The sequence below is a fragment of the Lonchura striata genome, chromosome 1 (assembly GCF_050655825.1).
Source record: "Lonchura striata isolate lonStrDom1 chromosome 1, ASM5065582v1, whole genome shotgun sequence".
NCBI lineage: Eukaryota > Metazoa > Chordata > Aves > Passeriformes > Estrildidae > Lonchura > Lonchura striata.
The window spans coordinates 107495225-107522200 of record NC_140703.1 but is presented as its reverse complement, the minus strand read 5'-3'; the positions used below and the strand labels follow the sequence as shown (position 1 = coordinate 107522200).

Below are 26976 nucleotides of genomic sequence, written 5' to 3'. Positions count from 1 at the left end.
GTTGAATGCTGAATGCTGTTACTGCTTTTTCATGACTATGATAAAGGAGGGAAATGCATTGTCCTTAGAGAGGGATGCAAAGAGGTGACAGGAGCCTATTATGTAGTTAGGAGAAAATAACCATTAGCACTTTGTGAAAACGACATTTAGAAAAAAAAAAAATATTAAAAACAATGAAAACTACAGACTGTTGAAATTCTTATCAATAACATCCTTGTTTTCCCTAGCAACTAAGAAAAAATGAAGAAACACAGTAAGTTGGATTATACAAAAAGGCCTTTCAAAGCTTTGGTTCCAGGCATGAATAACCAGGAGAGCAAAGCAGAGCTGGTGAATTCAAGGCCAGGTTGGATGGGGCTCTGGGCTACGTGGTGCAGTTGAAATCATCCCTGCCAGGGGGGTTTGAACTGGATGATCTTCAAGGCCTCATTCTAACCCAAATCATTCTATGATTTTATGAGGAGACTCCTACAGAGAAGTATTTGAAAACATTAAAAAGATAAACAAAACCACCATGGTGCCATTAAAGTTTTCAACCTCTATTCAGTTTAACAGAAAGCAAGTTAACATTGAATTAAATATATATGCCTATTATTACTTTGAATAAGGATTTTATTGTTATTGCATTGGATATTTTAATAAACTTCATGCAGTAAACATAGAAAAGAACATTATAAAAAACTCATTAATTTTAATTAGTCCTGTTATAAATTAAGTGACACTGCTCAGCTGCCTAGCAGTAAGTAAAATGCCATTTCTGAATTCACATGTAAATAACTGTGAGTGACAAATAAGAATATGATGATAAAGGAATATATAATTACTGCTATTAGCATTATACCTAAAAAACAATTGAGGACTGAGTTGTACCTGTTAAAATAAAGCTCCTTTGAAGAGAAACACCAAAATATTTTTTCACATGCTTATATCAATCCAGTTTATTATATGTTTAATGAATGCATAACACAAATCAGTATAGAAAACAAAGCACTAAGAAACAAAGAAAAATATATTCATTTTTCTGTTGATTACATGCAATGAACTCTATCTTATGGTGATACAGATTTTAATTAGTCTGTGTTTGTTGAATGAGATGAGAGGCAACAGCTTTTTATTTAAATTTTGCTTTTTTGTTGATGTATTTCATTTGGTAATTGTTGGAGTTTGTGAGTAAATATGAACCAAAATTCTGTAAATATGAAATAATTTCCTAATTAATTTTTCAATGTAAAGTTGCTTAGATTAAAAAATGCACGTGCTTAAAAAGTAAAAATATTTTTAAATATTTTGAAGTAGTATAATTTGGATTGGTTTGCAGTTTCTTCAAATCTTATTTTAATAAGTGTAAACAGAATTTATTAAAATATTATAATTGTTATACAGCTATCTTGTTTTATGGTTAATTTGATCCAAAAGTAGTAGTTTTCAGTTTTCAGCAAATTGAAGGAGTTGTCAGTAAACTGAAGGATGTTATACATACTTATTTATGTATTAAGAGCTCCAAACTTTTACTGCTGCTTACATAGTCACTGTCTTTACATGGGATTGCCTGTGTCACTGTCATACAATTGATATTTATTAAAATGTCGTCACATATGTTGGTACTATATCGCCAAAGTTATAAAGTATTAAATAATTATTTCCTTCTTGTACTGCTCAGAAAATAAATACCAATAATGGTGCCAACCAGTTTTAGTTTGGTTGTTTGTTTTTTCCTTTTTTTCAATTTTAAATATGTTAATTTTCATTGGTCACATCACTGACATGTTAATTTTTTTTTTGATAATGGGATTAATTAACCCTATTTGCTCAGGAGTGTAAAATAAATAGAAATACAGTGGTATCAGGCTCTGTCTACAGTGGCCTCCTCTGGTCATTTCTGTAGTGTGTCCATGGAAGACACATATTTTCTACTGATTTTCCTCTCCTTTCCCTCCCTAAAGAAGTCAAAATAACATGAAGCCATTGTCCTTTCCAAAGTGCTCTAAGCCCTTCTGCATTAGGAAGGTCCTAATTGCTTCTCACCACACCAGAAATACCATCATGTCTTACAGGTTATTTATACTGCAACACTTCTGCCCCTAAATTCTGCCAATTTTCACCATCACATCAGGTCACAAAATACCGAGGTATTTCTCTGGCTGTGCAGCAAGGATAGATTCAGCTGGGAGCACTGTGAGCCAGTAATGCCCTTCTCATCTCTGGGCCTCTCGTGCTGAACTAGCTTTGTTAGTGTGCATCCACTCTCACTTATGGGTCATAAAGCTATGCCCACATTAAACCTGGTCTATAACTGTTCCTGATTACCTAGGGTGTTCTGTCTGAAAAAAATTTAGAAACAGAGTAATTCAGTCATTTTCAAATTGCTCTATGTTGATTTTCTTGTCCTTAAAACCTGACATCAAATCACCATTGCTTGATGAAAGTGGTGAGGAAGAAAATCTGTGCATAGCAGTTCCAAATGGAAGTACTTCAAGTAAAAAGATATGAATGCTGCTGGGAGCACTTGCAGCAGACGGATCTGGCTATAGATTGATCTCTTTTGTTCAAGCCAAGCCTGCTGTCAGCAATAGCTTGTCTCTCTTTCAGCTGATTTTAAAAGCATCACCCAGAAAATTAGCAAAATGAAAAGGGATGCTTCTCCTTTCTGAATCTCACACCATGCATGTACAGAGCTTTGTACGGTCTGGCAAAAGGATGCAAAGCAATGAATTCACAGGTAAAGTTTAAGAATCCACAATGACTTCCAGCTGGGAAGTACTATTAAAATTTAAAATGCTTGTGAAGATTAAACATGGTTACCTATGGGCCCTGAAAATGGGGGAGGGAGCAATTCAGGAAGGGCTACAGTTGCTGCTGGTAAAATGAATGATTACCAAGTAAAAATAAATGCAGGAAAGACAGTTTAATATTCACTTTTGAGGACAGAGTAGCAATGACAGTGTCCCTGTGCATCATTAAGCTCCCAATCCAGATACTGATGGCAGGGGCAGAAGAATTTTATTATCTTGCTTTCTGACACATAAAAGCCAAGTTTGATGGAAGACTTTGTCTGAAAATTATTTATTTTAGCTGTTCCATCAGATTCCTTAATTTTGGTAGAATTCAAAGCTTTTGGGAGTGGGCATGAATAACAAGTAAGCAAGAAATTTAGTTGGTAATGCTCATTTGCCTTTTTCTCTCTTTGGTAACAAATGGTACAAACAGTAACACCAACACATACATTGCTGCAGGATGCTCTCAAACTTCAATGTGGATTCAAATGAAAGGGAAAAGAAAATCAGAATATATTCTACTTGTAAACTTTCTGTAAAAAACAGATGAGATGCCATCCTAAGAACTATAATTTCCATGTTCTTTCTTTTCTACAGAGATGGAAAGGGATCATTAGGAATATATATAGCCCAGCAAGCAAGGGACTGTTGGATATTTCTGAAAATAATACATAATAAATCAGTGAACAAAAGCCATGAAGATTCCACTGTTCAAAATATTGTTTTTAAAGCCTTATGATGGGTGGTCTAGCTTAAAAAGAAAAAAAATCCCCCCAGAATTAAAAAGGTTTCTTCCCAGAAGCATAGCCCTCTCATTATTTCAAATCTCAGGTTTAAGGCTTGAAGAAGCAGCAGTAGGGTTATTATCCTCTGTAAGATTCAGTCTCCTGTGACAATTTTTTGACACACTCTAACAGGATAACAAGGCATGGAAGGCTGACACAGGAGGATGATAATGCACTTGAGATTGCCTTTTGAGTAATTATGTGATCCCAATTAAATTAGTTTAGAATGTCTTAAAAGGCAGGTTAAAATTCAGTATTCATTGTCCATCTTTCTCTATGAGTTGAAGTCCTGCTCAGTACACTGCATAATTGCCATGAAAGCAATGATTAGAGCTTCACTGCCAGGATTCATTGCTGAGCTTCCTTTGCAGTGCTCACTGCTAAGGCTGCTCCCCAGTTTTTCTTGCATTTGAATGCATGAGGTTCTGGTAATAAATGTCATTTAGGATATATGTCATTTAGGATATAAGTAAAGGTACAGTCACCCCAGAGACAACTTCAATCCTAATTAAGCATTTGCAGTACTTCTAGAAAAGAAAAGGTTACTTATGCTTGTTCTTCTAATGACATATGGATCTGGACTCTGCAGTCAAATACACCTTTTGATCATAATCAGAATATGGGTGTACTTTGGGAAAAGCTATCCTTTGGTTAAAAATGAACTGCTTTACCAATTTTATCTCAGAAGAGTTTTTGCACTAGTATTCCAGAAGTACTTTTTAAAGGAAGAATTATGCAGGCATTTTTGATTATTTTTTCTGCATGAAGTACACGGATTATTTGTCCTAAAGATGGCAACTGACAGTATACTGTTTCATTTACTTTAAAGAAAAGGATTAACATATCTTAGCTACTTTCCCTTTTTATTGAGAGCAAATGACTTGTGCTTGAATATATGCATATCTGCAATGTAATTATTTTGATCAGTGAAAAATAACTAATGCAGGCAGGTTAGCAAGAAATGTAAGCTATAATCAGTGAGTTAATTTGTCTTTGTAATTAACTGTGCACTCCTATGGTTCTCTCTTCTTGTTTCTACAACCCCAAAACACCCTTGCAGTTAGCATCAGTTATATAATTTCTCATTCAAGTAGAAGCAATTGGCCCATTGGTCCAGCAGTGCATTTTCAGCTCAGATATGAGAGGATAAGATGGCACCCAGCTGTTCAATAGCAGATTTGATGCAACTCCCTCTAGGCATGCAGTGTCAAATTGGTCAAGACTCACAATTATAATTTGGCTTAAATGATATCTTTCTATGGTTTGAATAAAAAATATCAGAGCTCCATCAACCTGCCTGTACACAGGAGGGTGAACAATGTTTATCTCTTAGAAACCCCTCAAGCCATGCCCAAGCTAATGAGACCCCTACACTTCATTGGTGTTTCTGCCCAGTTCATCAAACTGAAACCACCAAAGAGGGAAATGTGAAAAGATTAATGACAAAAGAAAAGGCATGAGTATTCAGTAAAGTTTGAGTACTTATTTAAATTTGCATCAAATAACACATTTGTGAGATTTGATATTGATTCTTTCTTATATGCAAATTGCTCCAAAATTATTTTGTTGATGAAGAAAGGCATTGATAAACTGTATGTGCCTTATGGCCTGAGATGGTCAATGCCTTCTTCTGAAAAGGAGGGTGAAAACTTATCATTTGAATGACACCATAAAACTGACTATTTAAATGTACTAAGTTCTCATAAAGTTGATTTCAGCAGTTTCCTTTGTGCATATATATATATAGTATATGTATAATCTCACAAACATGACATGGCAATGTGCAATACTGTTCAAGCAATTGCTATCTACAGTTTTTCACACCTTTTAGAAAGATTTCATAATCCCAAATATCCCATTAGACCAAACAAAATAATCACAAGAGTGTATGACCAAAAGCTTTTCAGAGTATTAAGTATTTGGGCTGCACAAGCAGAAACTTACTCAGACTCAGATTCAGTGAGAGGAAAAGGCTCCAGTGGCTCAATGACTTGCCATAATCCTTGATCATGAATTGCTACCATTAATTTAATAAGTCAATTGTGAGTTGAAATCCAGAGGAGAAGCATCTTGACATCTTCAAAAATGTTAAGAGTTGGAAAGTCAATTTTGGTCAGCTTGTTTCCATAAATAAATTTGCAATTCTATTAAAAATAAATTAAATCTATAATTTTAGGAGCACATCCAGTGTGTGCAGCTGGAATTTTGTGAAGGAAAGAGCATGGTGTAACATTTGAGTTGATATAAGATTGGCCTTTCCCCAAGAGAAAATTATAGATTTTTCTACCAATCACAAAGTAACACAGAGTTTGCCAGACTTAAAGTGCTTAGCAATATTCTTGGCAAAGGCTGATATATAATCATCTGTCAATTATACTACTGCTGTGTGCTGGAAAAAGAATTAATTTTGACTCCATTAAAATTTGATCTCCTTAATCCAGGCCTTGATATCTTTTTTCTAGAGGAATACATTTTTCTACACAGCATAAGGTAGAGATTTCAAGCTTTTCAGATTATTCCCACCATGCATTTTCTGGAGTAAAAATAAAAGGGGAACATTTTGCTATTCAGGCTGAAAAAAAGACAACTACTAGAAGCATAATTTGAATTTTCTTTCAGCAGAAAAATGCATCAGTTTTAGTCCTAGCCTGGCTCAAAGGTGGAAATCCAAGATCATCCAAATCTTAAAGGAAAAAAGATGCATTGCTTCACAGGGATCAAAAAGTTGTCTATTGCAACAATAAAACACATTTGTGATAGAAACAGAGTTTTGGTCCTTCTAGAATTAAAAAAAGTATTTCCATAATATCATTTATGTCTCAGTAGCTATGGAAAGCTTTGTGTTTTTCTGATTTTCTCTCCACAAATGTGAGCATCCTGCTCTACTCATCTCTAATGAACTAAATTATTTTCTACTTTAAGCTTGAGCTTCATGTAGTTGAACAGTTTTTGATTCAGCCATGATGGTTCCTTCTTAAAGTTCTGATCCAACATTCTGCATTGCAAAATATTAATATGTTCTCAATATAGTGTCATCAAGGAATTCAGAACTCTCCCAATCTTCCCTTTTTTTCAAAATTTACTATTTCCTCTAATAGTCTAACATACCAGTTGGAGTTCTAAATTTTCTTTCTTCAGGCTTCTTGTCTCTGTTGTGATATTCTTTCTTCTCTTTTCCTTGAGAACCATGGGGCCTCATGAATCAGAATTAAGTAATTCATTTCAGTGATCAGAGTCAAACTGAATAGGTGTATTTGTCACTCCCTTTTGCAAGGAAAAAAAAACCCAACAAAAACAACTTCAAGCAGTGCCAGACATTTTGTGCATTCTTCATCTGGCGGCTGCCTCTTACTCCAATCATGTATTTCTCTAATCAATAGGAAATCTCATCTTCGTCTGTAGTATTCCTCCCTTTATCTTTCTTCTATTCTACTAAGAAAATGAAAATTCAGTGTTACTTCTGGTGGGGCTTTTTTTGACACAGGCACACAGAAAAACCCCAGTAGCTAACTAGAATATAAAAAGATTATAACTAAATTTTAAATGTAAATCTGGAGTCTCTGTTTTAGAAATGGAAAGAAAAAAAGTTATGGAGAAAATTTCTTGCTCTCTCAGTATACTGAAATAATTTGCTTAATAATCTATTTAATTTCAATCTCACAGACTATTAGTAGACTTACATAAATTTAACTTTAAATCCTAGAATTTTATTTGCTTGAACACTATTGTATATGGTACAGAGTTCCACAGACTATTTACATACTATGTAAAGTAGGACCTCTTGTTTTGAATCTCTTGCATTTTCATTTTAAATGACCTCCTCTCCATCTGGCATTGAAAAGGGCTATAGATTTTATTCTATATGATTCATGATCTTATATATCACAGGATGCAAAGTTTTGCTTTTCTTCCCACAGCAACTACAATTAGTCTACATAGTCTCTTAAAATAAAATCTGCTGTTTCTGTCTCAAGATACAGTTTTGCTGTACTTTACTGAATTTTTTTAATTCACTATATTTGTGATATTAGCTAAAATAGACTTGTACATCAAAATCCCATTGCAAATCACTGAGACCAGCTATTATCAAAACTTGCTCCTCGCCTGTTCCTCTCCTTGCAAGATGAATATCATCTAGCATCTTTTGCCATAGATTGTAAACTTAATTGTACCAATAGCATGCTAGTTTAAACTGTCTTCTTGTTAGTAACATACCTCTTTTGAAAGGAAAGAAAATTTAAGATATTTAGAAAAACTGGGAAGAAGGATTTCTCCCTTCCTTTTCCCTAAGCTTTCCTTCTGTCCTTCTTAAAGACAGTGGCTCTTTGAACACTCAGCTGCATCTCAGGTCTTGCTATGCTGTGTCACACAGGACTGTTGGCCACTGAGGATCTGCAGGACACTCATGTATCCAAACACACACAGACAGGTGCTGTTTCCAGGCTGTAGCAAAATGTTTATGGTTGTACTTGATCTCAGAATCATTTAGGTTGGAAAAGGCCATCTATCTCTGCACAAAAGTCATACCACTGAGGTTGGTGCCAGTTAAGGAAGCAGCTGAGGGAGCTGGGAGTGTTTAGCCTGGGGAAAAGGAGACTGAGGGGAGACCCTGTTGCTCTTTAAAATTACCTGAAAGGAATTGTAGACAGCTTGGGGCATTGGTCTCTTCACCAAGGGTGAACTGATAGGCTGAAGGGAAATGTTCTCAAGCCACACCAGTGGAGGTTTAGACAGGATATTGGGGAAAATTTCTTCACTGGAGTGGTAGTCAGGCATCACAAAAAGCTGGCCAGAGCAGTGGTAGAGTCAGCATCCCAGGAAATGTTCCAAAAAATCATGTAGATGTGGCACCTGGGAACATGGTTTAGTGGTGAACTTGGCAACGCTGGGTTAATTGTTGGACCTGATGATCTTAGAGGTCTTTTCCAACCTAAGTGATTCTGTGATTCAATGCAATTTTTTTCTTCTTCTAGGTGGGTCATTAAGCTTTTGGTGAACCTCACCTAATTTCAGGAAGTTATCTGATCCTTACTCTTCACAATTTACTGTAATTTATACTAGTTGTGTGTAGCTGCATTAGTCTCTTTTCATTCCCTGAAAAAGTTAAACTTGAGGATTCACGTCCCTAATGTGCAAGTTAATGAAGTTTAGAATATACTGGGGAACTAATATATACTTGCTGTCCTCCATGCTTTGGTTACAGTTTGTCTTTAAATAAGAGAAAAGAACTAAAGATCTTTGTTGGTGCAGTTCACTGCTGGCATCCTTGTCTTACCTTCTTGAAGTGTTCTTCAAATGTCCTTGTTAGCTACCCCCAAGAACAAGTTAACTGTATAATAAAGGAGGAGAAATACACAACATTTGAATACAACAAAAGGAAAAGAAAGAGCAGATTGAGAAACCTGCCCTTTTACACACCTGAGCACAATCATACACAAACTGCAGTGAAAAACTTGGTTTCCCCTTGCAAGTGAACTCCCCATGAACTCTGGGGGATGGCTTCCGGGGTGAATGTCTGCAAATGCCTTCCCAATGCACATTGTTGGTATATATAAAAAATCCCCATTATGTGAATTTAAGTAACTCACAAAATCTGTTTATTGTTTAATATTATGTCATCACTAATTTTATGCTTCAATTAATTTTCTGCCATATTTTCTCATGTTATATGAGAAAGCTATTTGTATGAAGTCATCTTTTGAAAATTAATTTCATTTTCCTTTCTGAAAAAGACCATCTGCATGAACACGCTGAGAAAGTAAAAGGAAAACTTCACATATTTAATTTTATCAATCAGAATTATTCATATGATTAAGCTTTGTAGAGTTTAAATAACAAACTGACTTGACATGCCCCTAACTTGCATAACCATTGTCTCAGGAAAGTAACTTAGATGCAGACTGTCTGACTGTGTGTGGAATTAAGATTAGAAAGCCTTGCCAGAGGTGGGTAGAGGGGGTAAGGAGATAGTCTTGCATTCTTTCTCATTGCACAGGGTTTATTTTTCCAAGGTGGGTGGTTGCCAGGAAACAGTAAATACAACTGAAGAAATGGATTTATTTGACGTGAATCCCTTAAGTGAGGCGAGAGAACAGAACATATGCAATGACTGAGCTGAGGATCAGTTTGAGCAATCACATTTGTTCAGGTGATTGCTGAGAAAGCCACACACAATATTTTATTTTTGCATCCTCTTCTGCCCTGTTTTCATCTCCTGCAAGAAAGGAAGATGAGTACAGTGCTGGCAGCACCACAATCTTTGGAGGCAGATTTTCTGGGGTGATGCCTGCCATCCAAGAAACCTTTATTGTTCTCACATGGTGGCAGGGAGCCTGGGGGAGAGAATCTGCTTGACTGTGCCAGTCAGGTACCAGGGTGCTCCCCACAGCCCCAGCTCCACTCCCACCTCTCTGACTCCTTTCTTTCCCATCCTGTTCTTGCCTTCTCCCTTTTCCTCCTGCCCCCGCTTACAGCCATGGAATTAATGTCAATTTTCTTCTAGCTCTGCTTACACAACATTCTGTGAAATATTCATTTCCCATGCATGTATTTCATCCAGACTGAAATTTGCTGGATGCAAAGCATATATCCTTCTTGGCATTTGGTTTTTTTTTTTTTTTTTTTTTTTTTTTTTTTTGTTTCTGTCTGGTACAATCAGGCGCTATTCTTGTTTGTTTCCATGCAGCATCACAGCAATAAATATAAATAATAAGAGTATGTGCAAATTATCCATGATTAACTGTTTCTGGGGGAAGATTATCACTTCTCTGGGATTCACCCCTCCCATAAGAAGTCTATAATCTTATAGACATATTAAATCATTGAAATGATTCAGAAATGTTAAAGCAGAAAGATTTCAACAAGGGAAGCTGAAATCTGCAGCTCCTTAATAACTGCTCTGACACTTTTATGTAAAGATTTTTTTCAAAATACATTTTAATTGGTAAATTTTGTTTTAAAACTTGAGGCTACCCTACCCCAGTAATTATGTGTACTATGAATTTGGAAGTGTGCTGGAGAAAAGAATTAGTGCAATTACCTTCACTGTAAAAACAGGTATCTGTGGACATATAATTTAAGACACCACTCAAAAATATTGCACTTTCTTTTTTATCTATTCATTTTTGAAGATGATAATTGGTGAGAAATTCTTGTGTTATGGCTCTGATTTATGTTTGTTGTAAATTTACAGACACATAATATTATAGGAAAGATGTTCCGAGCTGGGTAAAAAGATATGTCTACCTAAGCAGCTAAAGTTATTAAAACTCTGTTGCTCCCATAGTTATCGTATTTTATTCAAAGGTTCTCAAAAGTTTAGACAGAAGTTTTGATCTAAGTAGAGATAATATCATTTATCTATTCAAAAATTACTTGTAATTTATGAAGATTTGAGGAAAGTAGGACATTCTTGACTTTGAGTTATTAAAACTCAGAAATATCAGGTTTAAGGATGAATAAAAGATAAAATTATTCTATTAAAAAGAAAAGTCACATGAAGACTACAAGACATCAACTTTTTCAGAGAAATTGGGAATTCAAAAGTGTAAATATATGTTGTACTGTTTACACATCTACACCAGTTCTGACAGTAGTGCATGGCCTGTTTTACTGCACACATTTTGCAGAGTAAGAGAGATGATTTAGACAGTACACTTATAGAGCCCAGGCTCCTGAGAAAAGTGGAGGAAAGCCTAACTTCTTTTGGAGTCTGGCTAAGAACTGGAGCTGAAAAAGTCACCAATTCCTGTAGGGGTACCTGCCCTTCTGAGCCAGGAGTTCATGCTATGGAAATCTGGCAGATGCTTGCCCTGAGTAAAGTGGATGTCCACCAAAGTAAAGAGATGTCTTAGAGGTATAACTTACCCCAAGTGACTTTCCCTGTGTCAGGGCATGTTCTGTCAGGGGCACAGTGACCAGAAATCAAAATTTCCTGGATTGCAACCCTGTATTACTTCTCTCAAATCCCATTACCTTAAACATTAACAACCTTTACAGTAAGATTTGCCATAGGGAAATGTTATTGAGGCAGGTCACACGTCAAGCCTACCAATTCTGACAGTATCCTTTCCGTGCATTTCTTTTTCAAAGGATCAGTGTGAGCAGCTGCCACTTCCTATCGTGTAAGAACACTTGCTGATCTTACTACTGCCAACTTCTTCACCGCATTGCTCACTGAAAATGTGGTGACAAGCTGGTGCTGTCAGGAAATCATGTCCTCTACAAATATCTGACTTTACCAAAGCACAAGCTCATACCAAATCCATGCTATATTTGCATCATATAAATATATATGTTCCAATACAATACAAACAGCCATGGAAAATCCACTATTTTCATGGTGTGTATGCACAGTTGCAGAAAATAACCTTTATATCATTTTGCTGTTGTTATTTTTGTTGCATTTTCTGCTTTTGTTTTCTTGCTGTTATAAAATATTACTTTGAATTAAAACTATACAGCAAATTGCCTATTTTGTGTACGCACGTGTGCATGTACACAGATCCCTGAAATGACAAAGAACCGAAAAATACTGCCAGAGTTGTTTCAGTTCCTTTGATGATCTCAATTTATTATGGTGTTTATCATGCTTTTCAGAATAATACCTATATTTTAATGTTGTTTTTATTATCTTTTCAATATTTAAACATGAATCTTTAAACTTTCAAAAACAGGTCAGTCATTATTGCTGTTTTCTTAATAGGAAAATGAGGCAAAGGAAGACGAACTAATGTACTGACGGTCTTACAATTTTGGTCATGGTGTTTGTCATGACAGAAATTCACTTGCAGTTTCCTACACATGGCAAAGTGCTGCTCTTCTCCTTAGCTCTGACTTCAAGGACTTGAGCATTTCTCTGGACTGTCCAGTGTAACAATTTCTTAAAAAAATATTTAGGACAAGAATCACACAGAAAGTTGTGGTCTGAGCAAATACTGTGGATATTTTACTGACTTTTCTGAGGTGTTGGTTAATTACATTTTTTACCTGATTATAATGTCTGCCATGATCTGCTCCTGTCAGAGGTCTTCAGGGTCCTTGCAACGGTCATGAGGCAAATGAAGGAAACTTTGGACCGTCTCTCACAAATGTCCTAATTATTTCTAGAAATAATATTTCATCTCTGTTTAGATCAGAGAAGGTGTTTATTTCCAGGGAAGATAATTCATCCACATTTGTATGTGTTTCCTTGTTTAGACAGGAGGTTTTATGAAGGCATCAAGCATCTAGAGCAGCATTCATTCCCTGCTTCTGATATTGCTCTTTCCCTGGTGTGTTATGAGAACAAGGCTGTGCATTCTTTCACTCATTTTCCTATACCTGAAATAAGGGAAACACAATATCACAGCTGTGCAAAAGAATTCCTCAGTCTGCCTGTGCTGGAAAAGCCCCTATAGAATATTGACTTCAATAATCTGGAAATGTGGGTCAGCAGAAATGAAGCAGGTGTGGGATGGTGGAAATGCATTGAAGGGAATATGACAGGAGGGAAGCTTAAGAAACAGAGATTCCTGTTTACTCTGGCCCTTCATTCTACCTGCTAATCCCAAACCCACAGATCCCAATAGCATTCTTGATCTGTCTATAACCAAGAAATCTATTATTAGCTGCCCTGCCAGATCCTTTAGATCCCAATCTGTTCCAATAGTTACTCCCATTTGTAATTAAAATCACAGCTATATCTATACAAGCAGCCACATGCCATAGAATACACGATTATAGCAGTTTTATTCCCTAGTGGCATTTTCTAAGGCTTAATTTATAAAATAAAAATAGTATTTGAAATTGTGTTATGAAAAAATATGATTTCAAAATACGTGTTGAAAAAAAAGATACTTCTACTAGAAAAGAAACTAAACACAACCACATGAAAACTTAATACACGAATATTTCCCCCCCAACTTTCTTTTACAAATTCCTGAATATCTTTTTAATTTGGAAAATATATGTCAAATCAGGAGTCTCTCCAGGTCAGGACTGACAAGAGTGTTGCAGTTCAGTGTGCTTAATTATCTAACATAAAGAAGAGAAAGCTCAGTCTGTGCACATTTCATGTTCATGCACCTTTTCTCTGGTTAAACTATGACACTTGCTCTTACTTCAAAGATTTTTTTAATAGAAAAGCCAGTTATCCTCCACTGACTTTTGGCACAAACATCAAATGTTTCTGACAGCACATGCTGACCATGCATTACACTTTTACTTTTTCTAATAGAGTATATATAGCAAATGGCTTTAGCATGATTCCAAAGCAATTTAAACTACAGTCTAATTTTAATCAACTAGGAGAAAAAAACGCAACAAAACCAACAACCAAATAAAATCCATTCTTAACAATTCTTTTCAATGAATTAATCAGTTTCCATCTCAGTTATTTGGAAGAAGAACTTAAGATAATTCAATTACTGTAAATACTTAGGGAAAACGAATGATTTTTTTTCAGAAAATTGCAGAATAAATTAAAACATCTCTAGGCTAAATATAAATATACAGAAAAATGTATTTGCTTGTATTTAAAAACATCTGCAAAAGCAGCCGTAAATGTGTATTTTTAGGTTTTCACAAATGTAGTAAAGCCCATTTATACAATCAGACTTAAAGTGCTTATGATGCTGTAGTGTGGTGTGCAGTGAAAACAGAGAAAGTATAAGCCAGCAAGAATAGTAGAAAAAATTTGTCTTCTGAGCTCTCCTGAGAATTTATTCTGAACCTTGCAGGCTGCCCTTATGCAGTGCCACACTACCAGCCCTGTGTGGTGCACGTCCAGCTCATGATCTCATTGCCACAAATGTTTGTCTTGCTCATTCATACTTATATTGGAGAAACTCAAAGAACATTCTGATATAAAACTGTGAAGTCCTACTGGTTTTGTTGATATCAATGTGCTGTAAAATAAGGAATGCAATGCCAATTTGTAATTCTATTTGTCTGATAACAGTTGAGTTTAAAGGCTTGGCTTGTGCAGTGGGTTGATGGCAGCCAGCAGCCATCATCATTTGTATAACTGTTCACTCACTCCTTCCCTATGGTGGGATAAGGGAGACTATAGGAAGGCAAAAAGAGAAAAAACTTGTGAGTTCAGAAAGTTTTACCACTTACTAAAAAGCAGAGTAAACTGCAAAAGCAGAAAGCAATCACAAACAATCCCTGGAACTGAGTGTACAGTAAGAAAGGGAGTGAGCAACTGCAGGAGACTTGGAGATCACAACTGCATTAAACACTGCCAAGGCTACAGAAGGAACTTGCCATAAGCTACCACAGCAGCAACTTGAGATGTGCAGAGAAGAAAGGAACTTGTAACAGGAAGGCCCTAATTCCAGGCCTGTCAGAGGTGAACACACTCAAGTTAATGCATCCAGACAAAAATTCCCACTGTGGCAGATTGCAGGAAACGAAGCAATGCTTCAGGATCCACAAGGTGGTGATTAACTTCTACTTGATCTCTACCTCTCTCCTCTCTCTTTCTGCCCCTTCCCCTTTCCCACTTCCCATTTATTTCTATCTTTCTACCTCACATTTACTGTTAAAAACCCCTGTACTTAAACTATGATCTCATTTGCACCTTTTATTCAGGCAGAAGCATCTTTCAGTAAATTGCATCATAACAGGAACAGGTCAGGTGAAGGAGCAAATGAGTCAAACACTGTGACCAGCAACAGAAAGTTGAAGCCGTCAAAGTCAGAGCAAAACTCATATAAGAGCTTTAAATCCAGTCTAGAACACTTTGATCAGATCTGTCATTATCTGGAATCCCTAGAGTCAGATAGAGCTGTGTTGGGTGAATAGTACCAGAAGCCAAACATCTAGACCAGCGCTCACTCAGTCCCTGCTCCAGAGGGACAGAAGCAAGAATAGGAAGAAAAAACACTAAGAAAAAAATCGGGTCAAGTGAAGATAACTTTTCAAGTGAAAGAAATAGAAAAAAACCCAAAAAAACCCAAACAATGCAAAGAAGATCCGTAGTCGTCACTTCTCATAAGCAAACTAATGCCCAACCAGTTCTGAACAAAGGCCACCTTAGAAACCAAAATGACAATCCCTTTCTTTTCAGAAAACAACAAAAACTTCAGTTTTTGTTGCTGAGTATGATATTAATACAGCATTGAATATCCCACTGACCATTCTGGATCAGCTGCTTAGGTGTGTCCCTTCCCACCTTCTTCCCCACTCCCAGCCTGCCTGCTTGCTTCGGGAGGAGACAGACTGGGGAAAAAGCAAAAGCCCCAGTGTTGTGCAAGCACAGTTCAGTGAAAGTCAAAATATTACCAACCCGCACTGTTTTAGATACAAATCCAAAACATAACAACATATGGGTTGCTATAAGGAAAGTTAACTCCATCCCAGCCAGAGCAAGTACAAATTGCTACAGAAGATACTTAACCACTTATTTGCAAAATTAAGAACAAGATTAGCTATTAGGCAAAGCAACCTATGTCCTTACTTATGTTACTTATGCCCTTTAATTCAACAGGATTTGTAAGAGGTCCAAACCAAGCCCTGTCTAGTCCCTGGGTAGGTCCCAGGAATTTCTTGGACAAGCCCTGAAGGTCCTACTGATCCCTAAGGAGGAGGACATTTGAAGGAAATTCTCCACATGGGAGGTGTTTGGATGATTACAGCATTGGTTGAGTAGATCTCACTTGCATCCTGCTACATAAATGTCTGACTTGCTACAGAAGCTGTATTCTGGGCTTCCTGTAAATTGAAGGAATTGCACTAGTCTGTTTCGATGGGAAATGCAGTGCTAACAGCACCTGACTTTTAAGTGCCAAAGCTGGCCAATCAAGGACACCTCAGTAGTCACTGAATGGTATAATATATTTCCTTAAGGAATTAAGCCAATTACTTTACAGCAGTGTCAGGAAGGGATAAATCATCCACTTTAGGTACCTACTGCTCTTCAGGTATTGATATACTTGTCAAAGTGCCAAAATTCAGTGTCAGAAAGAAAACCTGAATATCACTAATTGAAGAACTAACTTGAAACAAAGCTCAAAAGTATTAAATTTAGCAAATCTGACCAATGTAATCACAGTTCATAGACTCATAGAATTATTAAACCATCAAGGCTGAAAGGGACCTTTAAGATCATCCAGTACCACCATCAAGCCAACACTTCCTACTCTCTCCTTAAACCACGTCACCCACCACCAGATCCAAACACCTCTTGAGCACCTCCAGGGCTGGTGACTCCACACCCTCCTAGGCAGCTCATTCATTCCAAGGCCTGAACACCCTAATTTTTTAAATTTTTTTTTCCCCAAATATCTAATCTGAATCTCCCCTGTCTCAGATTAAGGCCATTTCCTCTGGTCCCCTCAGTGAAGGCATGGTACAGATCTGCCCCCACCCCAATACGACCTCATTTCAGGTAGGTATAAAGAAATGGAGTACATGGGTTCATCACTGATTAGGGTTTATTTGATGCTACTGACTGGAATGTTTCTTCTCCAAAGATGAAATAAAGCCAAAACACCACCGATAAAGTGGAACTAAAACCATGATCAACAAAGGTATATACAAAATCAGGCGACTGTTGGATATTTTCAACTGTAAAATAAATTTTGGGCACAATTTTCTGCCACTTGAAAGTGGTTCTCCAGCATTAGCAAAATGGAGACCAGTTTGAATTTACTTCAAAGAAGCTGAATTGAGAAAGTGCAAAAAACAAATTGTTATAAAAATCCCAGGGGAAGGGGGTATTTATTTTAGGTTTATTACACAAGATCTAATATTCCTAAATATTCAGTTAACATTTCTAAAAAATAATTCATTAATTTTACTTAGGTTGAATAAATAAATAGATGACAAATAAGCACTTTGATGGTTCTTATCAGATACCTTCATGCCAAACTCTCCAGTGCATTTATTGCCATTAATCAGTATGCTGCAGTATTGTCAGAATAAGAATTAATTTACACAGAATACAAGCAAGACTGGTAAGTAAATTCACCCACTCTGACAGTCTTATATGCTATAGTCATTAGTAATTAAAGTCAAGAAGGCAGAAAATTATGAAAGTTTCATCCATGTAAGTAACACATACTCACCCATGCCTGGTGAGGAGCATGGTTCAAGACCATACCTAGGATATATTGTTCTTTCCTAAGACTTAGGAGACATTTCATTTTCACTACATTAAACCCTTGTTCTGTCTGAAACCATATTCAAGATCATAGAGGTATAAAGTGATTGTAAAAATAATTTAAATTATTCTAGAAGATCTAGCATGCGGTGGTACTTAACAACAGTAAGGAGCAACTATTAAAAGTATATAAATATTGCTTCAGTGACCACTCCTTTACTGTGGACAACTGTAAGATGACTCCAAACTCTTTTCTTAAGTTAGGATAATATGGAAATGCTTACAGGAATAAACACTGAGAGGATTCTGGCCCCCAGAATAGCAAAGGCACCATCCTTTGCCACCCTCCTTAGAGGAGAGCACCAGTCTGAAAGCTGCGAGGCAGGAGCCCTGCAGGCTCCTGTCCAGCCTTCCCTGCTCTAACTCGGAGTCTGTGTCCTGCTAACCTGGATCAGGTGTGCCAACAGGAAAAAGAAGTATGGGCAAGCTTTCTTCTGGTTTTCATGAGAACAGTATTAAAATACTCCTCGATAATTAACCTGGATCACTTTTCTAGTAATTTTTTGGGGCTGAAGAAAATGAATAATTCACCTCTGCAATTATAGCTAATAAAACTGCATTAAAAATGAGATAACAACATTTTTTACAGATTAGAGCTGGTAGACGATAGTGACACCACAGGGATGCTTTACTCCTTGCAAATATAAAAATACCTTATAGTATAGAACTAAGAGATTTTTTTCTTAAGTGAGATATAATCCACATTATCATGCTTTTAATTATAGCCTCAACACTTTTATTTTAATTTTTTGCTCCCTGTTGGGGGGAGGGAATATTCAGTAATAGATACACATAAAAAATTAACAAATTATGGTTTAATTTATATGTACTGTTATCAATACCAGCTCTGGAAAATATCCCACAATCTCTAATAATACAATGGGGAAAGTAGAAAAAACATACAATCTTTACTGTTTCTGTAATGTTTTACACACTTGTTCCAGAAGTGTTACATGGTCTTTGAGAGCCTGCAAAAGTTACAGACAAAATATAAATGGTCTTGTAAATCTCAAATCTTTTGTTTCACAGCCTATCAATTCTCAAGTGCCCAGGCTGAACTATAAGCTATACAAGGCAAGAATTCCATTGCAGAGGGTTCTTTGGTGTGTTTGGGTTTGTATTTTTTTTAAAGGTGACATTTTAACCTTTCTCTCTTTTTCTTTTTTTTCCTTTGGGTAACTTGTGTAAAAACTGAATGCCTATTTCATGATGCAGCCCCTTTCCAATTTTCCATAAAGTGGTTAGTATTATATCTAAAATTAACATTCCTCTCCTATGCAAATACACAAATGATGTTTTATAATGAGTGTGAAATATAACAAAAAACACTTAAACACTTAAAAGTTATGTGTGTGAGAAAATATTCAAAGCTCTTCAGACTCCCAGAGAAGCTGTTCAGATACCATTAAAATAAAAATCAATCCTCTCCATCCTGAAATTTATGGCTCACTGCTTCTGCTGTCTTTGAAGATACCATCCTCAAGGGTCAGTCAACACATTCCCAATGTCAGCTCTTGCCTGAGAATCAGCTATACTGGAATTCCTAAAAGAGTCATCTATCCTGTGTGAGGTCCAATCTTTCTTATGCTCTTCATTTTCACTACCTGGAAAACCTGAATAAAATTTAGAATTTAAACGGCCGTGTGACAATTATATTTGACAAAATAGACAAGTTTTGTCGATCAACTCTATTTTCAACAATGGACTTCTGAAAGATATTATAGCTGTTCTTTATCTTTGGCTCATTTGTAGACGAAAAAACAAAATTAATATGCAAATGAAGACCATCTTTAAACTGTTGGGCTCACTCCTTAACTCCTGAGATTTAATGGACATGATTGCATCTAAACCCCTAAAAAAGAAAGCAATTAGTATTTCAGTGACTATTAATTATCTTCCAATGAAAGATGTAGCTCAACCAGAGCCAGTCTACATAAAATATTAAGTGGATGGCACAAGAACAATTATATTTATTCCAAGTCAATCAGGATGCAACCATTAAGATTACCAATTAACAAACCCCTACCAATTCACCTAAGAATAGTAGTGTATTCTGTATGGAATTTCTGAAAACTTTGGCATTTATCACTATTATTTATATGCTTTTATATATTTTTTCCTTTAATTTTTTCTTTATATATTTATTTTCATATGAATTTATAACATAGGGTTTATTGCATGATTTTCTGGATTTTATGTATGTCTCAGTGATTATTCCTTCTTTTATTTAACACAGTAATGGATATAAAATCTTAGCATTTACCAGCAATTAAGGATATTCACACAGTTAGTGATAAAACAATATTATCCCCATCTCTGGAAGTGTTGAAGGCCAGGTTGGACAGGTCTTTGAGGAACACTACCTGGTGCAGTTGAACATGTCCCTGACCACTGCAGGAAAGTTGGAACTAGATGATTTTTAAGATCTCTTCCAACCCAAATTCGGTGATTCTATGATTCTACATCTCATCTCGGACATCTCAAGCAGTGGTCATAGATTAGCATACAAAAATGTATTATAACCACTTGGAGCCATAGAAATGTGGAATGTTTCAATTAGTTGAGGAATTTCTGGGAAAGATCAATCCAGTTATTGAAAATGAGACTCCACTTTACAAGTTGATCAGAATGATGTCAACATATTTTCTCTACAAATTGCTTACTTTTGGAATATGTACAGGAGCCCTTTTTTAAATCACAGGGTCCTAGAAGCCTTCAGTGCTGAGAAAACATTGAGTTTCTTGGTTAAGTATTAAGACAGCTGTGTAAAGCATTTTTCCTAACCAGGCCAATGTGACAGATGAGCTACTCTTTAGAGTATTTTAACAGCTTCAGTGAACTGCAACAGGAGGTGAAGAGACACCCTATTGTCCAACCTGTATATCTCAGGGATAGGCATCAGCATGATTTATTACAAGAGCTTGAACCAAGCCTGCAGCAAAGGAGAAGCAGTTTCAGATCACTAGGGAGGGCTGGGCTGGGCTAACTACTTCACTGGAGTCAATCACTCTTACACAAAGCATCTGCCAGAACTCTGCTATGAGACATTTACAAATCAGGGATCATGACAAGTACAGAATGTTCTGTGCTGCTTCTTCTATTTTTTTTTCTTGTTGAAGTTAGCAGTAAGATGATTTGTATTCAGTGCTCTTATTTCTCACCATGTTACAGCCTATTTTGCTTTAAGTGCAGTTCAAAATTTCTCACCATAGCATGGCCAAAATAACTCAAGTTTTTCACTGATTTTGCTTATGTAAAGGTGCTCTATGAGAGATCACTGGGAACAAACACACTGCACTTGGTTAACATTGCACAAACAAAAGTTTTACTCTGCCCCCACTGCCTTATAAAATGATTTCAGCATATGTCCTGAAGCCAAGCTCTGCCACGGAGCTGACTTCATAGGCTGTGGTTAGAGGAAAACCATACTATACAGAAGCCAGTTGGCTTCACGCTAAATAGATATCACCATTTTGGGAACCACATTTGCCAAACCCTGGGTGTTCCTCCATGCTTTTACACAGTATTTTTTTTTTTATGTCAGCAACTTGTGAATGTGATAAAATATAATTATCCATAATGGGATACAAAGTACAGCGCTATTACTTTACAATGATTGTCAAAGTTGCATTTAGAAAAGTGTATGGGCTGCATCTGTGAATGCAATTCCATTGCTGCCCCAGTGAATTTGGCAGTAAATTTTGCTAGTCATGCTTCAACAAAAGATTAGGAAATTAGGTAGCAGAATATAAGAAATTGTGGGACGCCCATACGGTTTTGAATGAAAGATGGTGAGCACGCTAGACATTTTCATGCCTTAAGTGTTTGTATCATTCATGTATTTTATTGAAGTATTTTATATCATTCATGGGTTCCTAAATAGGTGTAAAAAAGTAAACAAGTCTGAGCCTGCTGAATTACAGAATAGAGTACAGTTCCTTCAGTGTGTATGATAGCAGCTTTACTCATTCTGACTTTGTAGGAAGGGAAAAGCGACAATTGTCAGTACTTATGCAACACTTTGTCGAACATGAAATGTGCTCCCTGCCAGGAAGTGTCTTTTCAGTTTAACCTCAAAATGTCAAAATATATCTGTTTCCTAAGTTTCCTGATTAGCTCTTTTCCCAGTGAAGCCTGTTCACAGCAAAAGAAAAGAAGAGTTTTAGTTTGCTGCAGAATGTGTCTAAGAATAAATATTCTAACACTGATTTCAAAAGCTGAGTTATTGGCTGCTTTTGCACTGATTTTATGGTAACATGTTATGTTCAGCAGTGATCTTTGGGCCACTAAGTATAAAATCTTCCAAACTTAAAATATATATAACTGCCAAAAAGTAAGCTTATGGTTGGAATGCACTGTATATCTTACCTAAGAGCTCACAAAGAAGAGCTGAAGGATTTGATGGCTTTGTGTTCTAATTGGCAAAAGCACAAAGTGTGCACTCCAGTTCCAGGAGCTGCATCCTGATTTCAGCTAAGACATCACAGTAGTTCAAGACAATTACCTAATCAGCCTTCTCCTGCTGTAGCCAATAGATGGGGTATTCACCCCAAGCTTAGAGAAAAACAAGACTGACAGTCAATAATGCTGTTTAAGGGTTTCCATAATGTATTTTTTGCTTTGTAATGAGAGTAGCTTTCCTTCTCTTCAATTTTTAGTACACAGGTTACATTGCAGTTAATCTTATCTGATAGTTTGAGAGAGCAAGAACTACAAGAAATATCCTGAGAGGATATTTTTTGTAGTTCTTACTCTCTCAATCTATCAATGTGATCCCAGAAGTCATTCTGCATAAGATTTTATTTAGAAATAAATAAGAATTATGGACATTTCAACAGCTGAAACAGCTTTTCTGAGTAGTTTTGCTTTATCTACATTAAACAAAGACATAGTATATTATTCCTTGTGAAAATGGAACACATTGGAATAATTTGCCTCTATTAATCTCTCATATATAAGCTTTGGAATGAACAGAGCAGAAAGAGACATAATTTTAGAGAGGAGATTTGGATTTTTCTCTCTCAAACCTACTGCCAATAGGGACACAGTAAAATCTAACTAGGATATCAATAATTAGTTTTTTACACTGGAGCCAAACAATTTTGCTTCCCACCAGAAACCAGGCTGCAGATGAAGTAAACTGAAATCCCTGTGGTGCACAGATTTATACCAGATGGGAAGTTCTAGCAGATTTTTAGGCTGGCAATATTAGAGTTTCCAGTATGTCTCTTTTAGGCTTGGATATGGGTCTTTAAAAATTTTCTTAAACTGCTCCTAAAATGATTTTTTCTTTTATATAGCACTTTTTAAAGACTTTTGAATGGGCGAAACATTATGTGAATTCTTCCCAATAGGACATTTTTTTAATATTTATATTTAGTAATACATCATATGGCATTAGTAGTTCTAGTAGTAGTGGTACTAGTACTAGTAGCAGTAGGATCATTATTACTATTATTCTTGATTTGTACCACCATTAAGGCATATTTTTAAATATTTGTATATATACAAAAACTTATATATAAACATGTATATATAAACATGTTTATGTATAAACATGCATTCAAACATATATATATATATGTGTGTGTTTTTACATAAAGTGTATATATGTGTATATGGATATATAAATATATCTTTAGAAAAACAACTATAATATAACCATGTTATATTATAACCATACAGAGAGAGGAGCACTCAAAATGCTTAATCTCAGAAAGTGTGTAAAAGCAGACACATCATTCCTGTGGCAGCCTAAATTATACCCAGTGCATGGTGAGAGAGTTGATATTACACGCATCTGTTATGTGACAAATCACAGCTTTCTGGGACTCTCAGAGGAAAAATACTATCCTTTTTTTTTATTTTGTGTGTTCATGGTATTTAAGTGTAAGTATATGGAATTTCTTAAAAAAGCGTTAACACTGGAAGATAAAGTAACCTGCTGACTTTTACAGAAGAAAGTTATTTCTTACAATAAGATACTTCATTTTCTTCAATTTTCTCTTTCTAAATTACTAATGCCATAAAAAATATAGTAAATTTCAAAATAATCATAAAACTAACATATAATGTAAACTCTCTTGGAAAAAAATACATGTTATGGATAAAATTTGCTTTCAGAGAGACTTTCAATTTGATATAATTGAGCAATTTTACATCGTACTTTAATGTGATTTATGAAAGTAATTTTTTCAGAAATAAAAAGATGCTATTAACTGAAAATAAATGTATAATAATAAACACTGATTTGAGTAAATCTTCTGTCTCTATCATTTGCATATAATGTTTATCAGAGAATTTAATTAAAAAAATATTTTCTTACTATTAATTGAAATATTACAAAACCAAATAACTCCATAATAAAAAACAACTGAATGGAAATATTATATAAATCCTTATTTAAAATGTTCCTTGAAGAATAAGAATATATTAGATACTCTGTACTCTTTCCTCATAAATTGAATTTCATGTCCAAGAAGATGGAAGCTATACCACGGTGAAAAAAAATCCAATAGAAAGAGAAAGGGATACATCTGCAAACATAATTTCCTCACATTCAATTCCAAAGGGGATCTCTTATTTCCACCACTTCATAAACTCTGTTAAGGCCATTCATTAAGACCATTCTATTAAGAGAACTGGCATGTAACACTGGCAGTAAATAGGTTAGTCAGTCCTGTGACCTGTTCACGGTGTGACAGGACTTGTTTGGCTCAAACCAGACATCAGCTCTGTTTCCATAGATGGGAAGAGCACATCCTAGTGCACATCTTTAAGGGAATAGAGAAAATTCTCTGATCTTTGGGGATGCAAAGAAAGCTTGGTTGCTACTCCAGTTATTCCACATGTTGCTACACATAAAACGTTGCTAAATTGAATATCTGTCCTGAGGCTTCCTCAATTTTCCAGTGGTTTCTTTTCCTCCTAACAAGTCTGATCTTCTTTGTGGAAAACTGCTGCTAAAGGAGTTCCACTTGATGCCTTGAAAACAGGACACCTGGGTAAAGAGCCATCCTGGACTCTGTCTCTGGGGGATTGAGGACCAGTTCTACCTGTCAGTAGTGAGCAAGATGGAAAATATGTTATCAGTGTCTGATAGCAGTCATATGCTGAACAGAAAATGCTCGATGTTACTATCAGAACACGCTGTTACAGGCTGTGGGGCTGCAGTCTGCAGTATCACCCCCGTGACAAAGGGGAAATGCAAAGAGGATTGTCAGGACTTCAAAGAAAGTAAATAGAGAGGTGCTTTTGGCTTGGGCATATCTCTTTGTCTTGCATAATTGATAAGCGATTTTCTTCCAGTCTGACAAACTTTAAGTAATTGCTTTTAGTTTTAAAGGAGTATTTTTGTTCTCTGAAGAAGCACAGAGTTTACAAAGTGAGGGAGAAAGTGTTGCAACATGTAGTTCTCTACTGTTATTTTCATTTGAGAAGACTACTGGACAGAAATCAATAAATGAAATATTCCTTCACATACAATATTAGTCACTTCTGGAGCAATTAGGTGCCTGAGGTCCAAACTACATACAAATATTCCTTATTTTACCCCAGGAAGAAGCCTAAAATTCACATTATACAACTGAGCACTTGGTCTGGGGATGCTAAGGTGGAGGTTTTATATGCTTCAGACTTAACTTCCTTAAGGCTATGATTTCAGATTTAAGATTAATCACCAAAACTAAAAAATACATTCGGAATCCTACAGAATCAGGAGTATCTCAGAGAATACTCCATGACAAAGGTGAAAAGGGTTATTCCTCTGGGAAGCAAAAGTAGGGAAATTAGAGGACTGTATGACTTAGAAGAGATATAACTTGTTTTCTTGCCTGATCCTAAAACTAACTCTTTTTCTCCAGAGGATGTTATAGCGTTGTCATACACCCTTAACACTTTTTTTTTTTTATGGAGCAGCAATGCAAGGAGTCCTTGGATCCTGGATGATGCTTCCAAGAGGAATGCAAACACAGCTACTGTTGTTATTATGAGACTGACCTATCTTTCACAAAGAATAAAAGTTTGGACGTGTTTTGTTTAATCTTTTTGACATGTTTCACAAATATATAGTTGTTTTTCTGAAACACAAATATAAAAATTTCCTTACTGACAAGTAAATATTAACCTGCTCCAAATGCTTCACAGAAAGACAATACCAAAATGTTAGTTATATCAGAGATCATCTGCCATGTATCTATTTTGTATCTTTTCTTTGAATAAGTGGCTTGATGACTAAAGAGGAAGACATTTTCTAAAATCCAACTTCTCTAAAATTCCAAATGTCGATTAACTACAGCAACTATGGATACTTTTTTTCATAAACATTTCCCATTTTTTTTCAGTTGTACACTAATAATTTTTGCAGATATGGCCATTATTCTAACCCACACATTTTTATTAACCTGTACTTCATTTTATGAGTTTTCTGAAACGTGTGATTCTCTTACTGCTTATTTCACTTGCTTTAGATCTTGCTGATTATCTGAATCAGTATGTTTATACTCCTCCTGATCAGAGCTTCTAGTTGCTATGCAACTGTTATTCAACCATCAATATTCAATTATTACCGCCAAAAAAACCTAAGGATTAAAGCAACAGATAAAAGTAGTCATTTTATTTATCTGGAAGTGGAGGCTTCTTCACTGTGGGAAATGTGTCAAGCACCCTGAGTGGAGTATGAGTGTAAGAGGTATCCTGAAGCAGGGGAGGGCTCATTCCCCGGTGCCCTTCAGAACATTTATAGGTCCCAGCCTTTGCACCTTGCAGGGCAAGCAGCTCCCAGGCACAGGGAAACATCACCAACACTGTCAGGATTTCCTAAAGTAGATATTGTAGATATTGTAGATATTGTAGATATTGTCTTTGAGCAGCTTGTAACATCTAGCTGGTTAAGAATTAATAGTGAAAAGCCAGAATTACCGATTTGATTGCAAACTTCTATAAACATGAAATGATAGCAAAATATAGGCTATTTAATAGATTTTATAAATATTTTCTAAACACTCAGTTATCTGTTCACAGCCGTTAGAGAGTCTATTATGCAACAATTACTTGAAAGAAAACCAGCATACTCTATAAAGTCAAGATTGAAGATAACAAGAAAAAATACCTCTTAAAGCACTTAATGGGTTTTAACATAAGTTCATGCCTTTTTAATTTTTTTACAAAATATACATTAAACTCTGCTGAAAAGCTCTAGAAAATCTTAAATAAATGTAAACAGAAACAAACCCAATTCCACTATGAAATTCACTCCTCCCAAGATTTTGTA

General features: G+C 35.8%; 1 protein-coding gene and 1 long non-coding RNA gene across 4 annotated transcripts in view; both read right to left on the bottom strand.

Annotated features, from left to right (window-relative positions):
* IL1RAPL1 (interleukin 1 receptor accessory protein like 1) overlaps positions 1–26976 on the bottom strand; it is a 678558-nt gene that overhangs the window by 111208 nt on the left and 540374 nt on the right. The gene's annotated exons all lie outside the window — the stretch shown is intronic.
* On the bottom strand, positions 924–26550 carry LOC110483264 (uncharacterized). The gene is made up of 2 exons (XR_002467542.3): positions 8835–26550; positions 924–6991 (listed from the first exon to the last, which is right to left on the bottom strand). It is a non-coding gene; the product is annotated as an uncharacterized LOC110483264 (long non-coding RNA).